This window comes from Schistocerca piceifrons, chromosome 3 (assembly GCF_021461385.2).
Source record: "Schistocerca piceifrons isolate TAMUIC-IGC-003096 chromosome 3, iqSchPice1.1, whole genome shotgun sequence".
Classification (NCBI taxonomy): Eukaryota; Metazoa; Arthropoda; class Insecta; order Orthoptera; family Acrididae; genus Schistocerca; species Schistocerca piceifrons.
This window is the reverse complement of record NC_060140.1, coordinates 128,747,303-128,754,779: the sequence shown is the minus strand read 5'-3', so window position 1 is coordinate 128,754,779 and position 7,477 is coordinate 128,747,303. Positions and strand designations below refer to the sequence as shown.

At 39.0% G+C, this 7,477-nt stretch overlaps 1 non-coding gene across 1 annotated transcript; it reads right to left on the bottom strand.

The window, feature by feature from the left end:
- Positions 1-4,060: 4,060 nt before the first annotated feature.
- Positions 4,061-4,134, bottom strand: Trnas-cga. Its single transcript has one exon. It is a non-coding gene; the product is annotated as a tRNA-Ser (tRNA).
- Positions 4,135-7,477: the final 3,343 nt, after the last annotated feature.

Genomic DNA, 7,477 nt, shown 5'->3' with positions numbered 1-7,477 from the left:
CTATGGATGCCAGAAAATGGGGTGACAAGTGGTGGTATCAGAACATATCCGACACATTCTCCTGTTTCAGTCCAGTAGGTGGGCAACAGCACCGGAGGCAGTCAAAAATAGTTGTGCCGTGTGTGGGGATAACGCCATTCTACAGAGCACGGTAAGGAAACGGTTTTCTCGTTTCAAGGAGATATATTAGTGACTCTCCACGTTCAACAAGACCTTTAGCGTTTGATGAGGATGGTTATAACGTTTTGATCTATAATTATCTACGTCAGCGTACTCGTGATGTGGGAAATGTGATGGCTTGTGATCATTCCACCATCGTGCGAAACTAGCATGCAAGAGAGATGGTTCAAAAATCGGGTGTATGGGTACTACACGCTCTAAGCCAAAATTACAAAAATCAAGGGCTGGCTAATTGTGCATCTCGGACTGTTCGTTATCAATTGGCTCATAAACATCACTGACCATACCTATCCTGTATCGTTACCGATTTCGCGAAATGATATATTTATGCTAATATAAGGAAACCAAAGGAATGGTTGAGACAAAACAAAGCAGCAAGTCCCCGTAAAAGAAGCTGAGCGCATCCACAAAAGCTAATGCTATGCATCTCGTGGAACAGCGGTCTTGTGGCATACTACGCATTGCTTCCTCGAGATGTAAGTAGGTTATCATTGAGAGCTCTGGCTGATATAGGTCACCAATTGAAATTCATATCAAAAATAATCTTCCTAGATTAATAATTTGGTACACAGAAACAGTATTAAGTTTTTCAGGAAAAATTTCCAACAATCCCCACATTTGTATCTACAGTAAAAATATCCAAGATAAATAATCATTTTTTATTTTTTCTTTCATTTCTTTAAGATTTCATTAAGAAAATAAGGGAAACGAATTCACTTATCAGAAAATGATTTTAATGAATAAATATCTAATACTTATTCTAAAAAAAAAAATTTGGACATGCATCAAGATTTTGTAAGAACTTAGTAAGACGTGGCTCATTTGAGAAAAGAATAAAATTTTGTAGAGGTTTAATAAAATCATATTTTATATTTTTAGTAATTCCCAGCTTCGTCTTCGAGAACTCTGAAATTCCGTAATAAATCAAAAATAAAATATAAAGAGTACACGAAAAGAATGGCCTTCTCCCAGTTTTTTTAAAAAATGATATAGTATTCTGTGTTGTTGAACACAGTGAATTGGGCAGTCTGATAATATCAATAGTCCATGTTCTATAACATATTTCAAATTAGGCATTCAGGGAAATAACGTGTTAATGTCTCTCGCTACAGGGAATAAACGTGTTTCGACCAATGCTCTGTGTTACGTTTTAGATTCGTTAAGGGTTCGTAAACAATGCTGAAGCAAGAAACAGAGAATTTTCCTTTACTGCGTATTGCTGGTACTAGTGAGAGCCATTAGTTTGAGACATTATGTTCAGCAGTGCAGGTGTTGTAGGTGATTCATTTCAGCATTATTAGTTTATTTTTTAACATTGACTGATAAGTACTTCATCTGAAGTTGTAAAACGGAGACTGTGATGATTCGTTTGTTGTCTTCGGTGTCGACGTACTGCGTTCCTATACTGGCGGAAAAACGGGTGGTGGAAGTCAAATACGGATAACTTCAAATGATGTAGCCAACTGGTGCACATTTGTGTTTCACAGTCCTCTGCTTTCACTGTTAACAACCCCTCTTATACACATTTAATATGGCCAGTGCAGTATTGTTTAACTTTAGAAAAGCCTCATTAGTAGTTTGCAGGCAAACATCCACATACTGCTACAATAGTTTACGATTGAACATGAAGAATAACAAGGTACATATGGAGCAGACACTGTCATTGTTTTAACACACAGTCTAATTGTGGAACACTTATTCCACAGTTAAGTTGAGTCATAGTTGTTTCTCATCTGGAACTCGGCCATGGACTGACTGTCTCGGGCCCTTATACATCCTCACAATAGCAGGTGCTGAAAACACATTCTTTGATTTTTAATTTACAAAAATTTCAATTAATACTTAATGCATTAAATTAACTGAATAAATCGAAAAATTCGTTCTTTTCAACAGTTTATTCTACTACAAGGGTTAGGACATACCATTTCTTTAAATGATTAAATTAACAGATATCATTACACAAACAATACTTTTGACAAAACTGTTCATTACTTTGGATTAATTAAGGGCTGGCCTTGGTAACATGTTTTCAAATAAATCCAAATGGATCCTTTAAGAATACTATTACTTGTTCCTCCAAATGTTCATAATTAGTACATAATTCATATTTTTTATACATCAACAATAGAATTTAGTCCGCAGCTCGTGGTCGTGCGGTCGCGTTCTCGCTTCCCACGCCCGGGTTCCCGGGTTCGATTCCCGGCGGGGTCAGGGATTTTCTCTGCCTCGTGATGACTGGGTGTCGTGTGATGTCCTTAGGTTAGTTCGGTTTAAGTAGTTCTAAGTTCTAGGGGACTGATGATTATAGCTGTTAAGTCCCATAGTGCTCAGAGCCATTTGAACCATTTGAATAGAATTTAAGTTACGAAACAATTACTAATTTCACCCTATAATGAAAGATACTAACTAGGAATAGTCAAAATAAATTAGAAAATCAATTACATACATAAAACTAAAGACAAAATTAGATCTGATGTTATATTATTAAAACTGAGGACCAACCTTTCTCTTTTATGAAAATGCAGATTATACGCACATATGCAAATGGTAATTAGTTAAAAGTGAAAAAATGAGTTTTACAGAGGTAGATGACAAAACAAGAGGGGAAGTAAGAATATCCGATCTTGCTTCATCACAAGACCTCCAGATTCTAACTATGTTAGAAAAAAACAAGTACAAGGATGAATGATTACAGTCATGAAGAAATTAAGAATTCATCATATGAACTGCAAGAAGACTGTCATTGTAGCTTAAAGTGTTTTGAGATAGTAAGGGCTGAAGGAAGATCGAATGTCATATGAAAATGTTGTGTTACTCTAGAGTGGAATGAACACTCACTGTATCTGACTGGCCTTATTACAGTAATTCTACTTCCCAGAAGGTATGGAAATGGAAATGAGCGTTTGGCGTTATTGGCCGGGAGGCCCCTCGCGGGGCAGGTCCGGCCGCCATATCGCAGGTCTTATTACATTCGGCGCCACATTGGGCGACCTGCACGCCGGATGGGGATGAAATGATGATGAACACAACACAACACCCAGTCCCTGAGCGGAGAAAATCTCCGACCCAGCCGGGAATCGAACCCGGGCCCAGAGGACGGCAATCCGTCACGCTGACCACTCAGCCACTGGGGCGGACTCCCAGAAGGTGATCAAGGGATAATTAAGATGAATCACAGCATTGAGAGTGTAATTGCAATTACAGTGTAAGAGTAAAGGGGAACGAAATCACACATGAAGTACATCTATGCAAAAAAGCACTTCTGGCATTACACGGAGTAACAAGGTGATGATTAATGACAGTTGAGAAATTTTTGGAACTCCACAAGTCTCTTTGTGCTGGAAGGAATAAGTGTGCAATCAGACCATGGAAAATTAAAGAAGCAGTAGGAATGGCAGTTTATGATCAGATTTATTCATTTAAAGGGTATATCAACCCATTGTGGCAATAAAAAGTCAAAGAAGATCTTTCTCCCAGAAGCACTTTTTACGACAAAAATTACATGAAATGTTTCAGGACAAATAGCCGCATTTTGTCATTTCATATTATATACACAGTGCAGTACTCAACACCAAATTCAATATAGCTTTGGCATATCAATTAATGATACATGCTCAACGTACAATAAGTACAGTGCTGACATGAAAGGGCTGAATGCGGTTGTATCTTCAAATTTAGATGACGACATGAAGAAGAAAGGTCTTGAAAGAAATAGATAAGATAACCATTGACAAGAAACTATACAAAGAGAAAGCTGAAACATTTTATACCACAAAGATAAATGCTCATTTGAGAAACCAAAAGCCTAATACAAGAATGACATTTTCACTCTGCAGCGGAATGTGCGCTGATATGAAACTTCCTGGCAGATTAAAACTGTGTGCCGGGCCGAGACTCGAACTCGGGACCTTTGCCTTTCGCGGACAAGTGCTCTACCACTGAGCTACCCAAGCACGATTCACGCCCCGTCCTCGCAGCTTTACTTCTGCCAGTACCTCGTCTCCTACCTTCCAAACTTTACAGAAGCTCTCCTGCGAACCTTGCAGAACTAGCACTCCTGAAACAAAGGATATTGGAGAGACGTGGCTTAGCCACAGCCTGGGGTATGTTTCCAGAATGAGATTTTCACTCTGCAGCGGAGTGTGCGCTGATATGAAACTTCCTGGCAGATTAAAACTGAGGTCCCGAGTTCGAGTCTCGGTCCGGCACAAAGTGCTCCACTAATTATCTGCCGATGAGGGTCTCTATACAGAATACTTACGTTGAATTACAAACCAATTCATTCTGTCTGATGAAATATTTCGAAATGACATGGTGATTATTTCAAAAAAGTTACTCGCATAGGAAAACAGAATGAACAAGACGCCCTTCTCTAATAAAAAGGGCATGTTTTGCAGCCAGGTTTACTGATGATTTCTCCGTGCACAAGTATTAACTTGAAGTTACATGAGTGAAGTGAAGTGAAGAAATAAGTTGAGATTATTTAGTTGTGATTTCTTTCACTTGGACAAGCACGAATAATTGGTGAGTGCTTTGAAAATCCACTGTCTCCAGTGAACGTTGTGGTAGCTGGCAGCACAGACCATGTCGACAGGGCGTACTCGATCCGAATTCAGATGAGGTTTCGTCTATAGACTATAATTTCAGACTGTTTGCATGTGATTTCTATTGAATGGACAGGTATGAATATTTGGCTGATTATTTTGAAAAGCCATTGTGTCCAGTGGACCTCGTGGTCGCTTGCTACACAGACAACGTCGGCTGGGCGTGCTTGATCCGAATTCTAATGAGGCTTGCGTGTCTAGATTATAAGTTATCGGCATGAAGAGTGTAAAATTAGTCTGAGTTTACTTTCGTGTGAAGTCATTTGTACGGACTAGTACATACAAGTGAGTAAAATGAATTCTCGTTGTCTGTAGCGGACATGGGGCTACTGGGCGCTTAATTCGAACTCATGCGACATTGGCGAGTGTAATCTTAACTTGCATAACTCAGAGTGTGTCTTGTTTAACTGATTCATGAATTTTTATTTTGGAGGGGAAATATGCTAGTGAACGGCTCATTTAATCTTATTTAGACCATAACTGGGTACATACACAAAGTAATTATATTTTCATGACTTGATTAATGGCCTGTGTAAACTGCCAAAATTGCATATAACGTGCTTGAATATTCCGAGTGGTCACACTGCTGTTCTGCTATTCCTTCCTGCCTTAAACTGTCGGGGACGTAGAAGACTGAGGGAGATACTACTTGAGTATGTGCGAACATTTAATTGAGGTCACGTCACGTCCTCTTTCATAGAGCAGAAAGACAGCACTTTAGAGATCAATGGTTTTTATGAAGAAAGTGAATAAACCTATTGTTTCCCGCCAAGAGTGGGCACTGGTAAAATAATTGTCAGTAATTTACGATATACGTGGGGATGAGAGGTTCTAGTAGACAACAGTGGCTTCTCTGAGTAAACAAATGTTGATAGTGCACAAAGAACCAGGATGGAACGTAATTTTAATTTGCCATTTTGTACCACCATGACCGCCATTATCAATATGGCAAGGTCAGTACACACGTCATGAACGTGGAATAGGAGGGTCGTGGACAATCTAATAATACGTTGAATAGCTCAGTCTGCGTAACTTTCATTTACCTGAATTTATTTACGCGTTCTCCGTTATGTAACTTAGCTTTTGAACATCTATAGTACGAGGTAGTGAATTCACCTAGAACAAGTATTCGTACGATGTACACTTATTTCAAATTCCGTGAAGAGTACGTAACAGTGAACGACCTCAATATTCGATGTAGTTACCGAAAAGTGTCAAAATCACGACGAACTCGTCCACATTTCTTGTCTAAGATATGACTTACATACTCAAAGAGGGAGGGATCTTTGTTGAGGATGATAATAAAACTTCGTCTAGTGAAAAAACAGTTCCAGAATAAGCAGAAGCTGTTCAACAACCCCCTCTCAATAAATGAAGGTTGGAAGCCGATTCTAGAAAGGTAACCTGAATGTAGGGGTTTATTCTGCATTCAGCTGTACCAAAAAGGCAGTGACGTAGTGGCAGGGAGACGCCTTTTTAAGAGCAAGACCGTGTGCTTCCAGTACCGAGACGCGGCAGTGGCTGAAATATGATTTGTGTGACGAGGCGTAAAACACGAACAACTGTATCACTGTGCGGTCTTTTTGATGTGGATATGTGCCGAGGCCGGAGACGACTGCCTGAGATTCCTTGCTGTTTAGGTAGCCGCCGTTTGTGATATTGCAGGATTCTCCACTGAGCGCTTTGAATATGGCTCACTATTCTATCAGTTTCGTGATATACCTCACGACTAATTATAAATGCTAAACGTTTCTAACTTGATACCATATTTTGTTTCAGATATCTAGCCGAACTGTACAGTAATGTCATTCAATAAGCATCTTTTTATGCTTATAGCGATGGCGCTGATTTTGTAGTGACAGCCGAGTGCCTCACGATGGAACCCTGTATTACCGAAATCGATAACAGTAAATTCGAAAATAATGAACATAGCTGTTTCGTTGTTCATAAGTTAGAATAAAATTTATTTATTTTAGCCTGCTTTCACTAAAGCATTGCCAGCTGATGCCCCCACCATCGTCCACGACTATGGAAGCTGTAAGGTTCTTACCGATCGTTGGTCCTGGGAAAAGGTTAACAGCATGTAAAGCAATAATCATTCTGCTGATCTTGGAAGCTCTGTTGCCGTTGTTCCATGTTTACGAATTAAATTTGCTTTTTAAGGCGCCATCTTTTGCTGAATACCATGCTATTCGTCAATTTGTTCTTTGTGTGGCGATGTAATTTTTCCTAAAATTCGTTTCGTGTACACAAACTCGCTACAGCATACGACAGTGAAGTAAAATATGTGTGAAAAACGTGTCCATAATAACAGCCAGCACCAAGAACGAGCAGTGTGACGTTAAACTTTAATACACAGCATTCACTATTCTTAGTTACGGGATAACTGAACGAAAAGTTACCCATTGAGCAGATATATTTATATTCCTTCTACTTTTAGATGATTTTCTATCTGATAATTAAACAGATCAAACCAGGAAAACCTATAAAACTACATTTTCATACACAATAATTTGAAGCTGAGCTCCTGTATTTAAACTGGACAGTAGTTTGTGTCACTGAACACTGGTGTAGAAACACAGAAATCCAATGTGCAGTATTGTCATAGCATGAAAAGACAGCTGCTATTGAAGAAATACTGAAATTGATTGATTATTATGCTTTTATTTCGTGAAAGGAACGTAGTTCAAGGC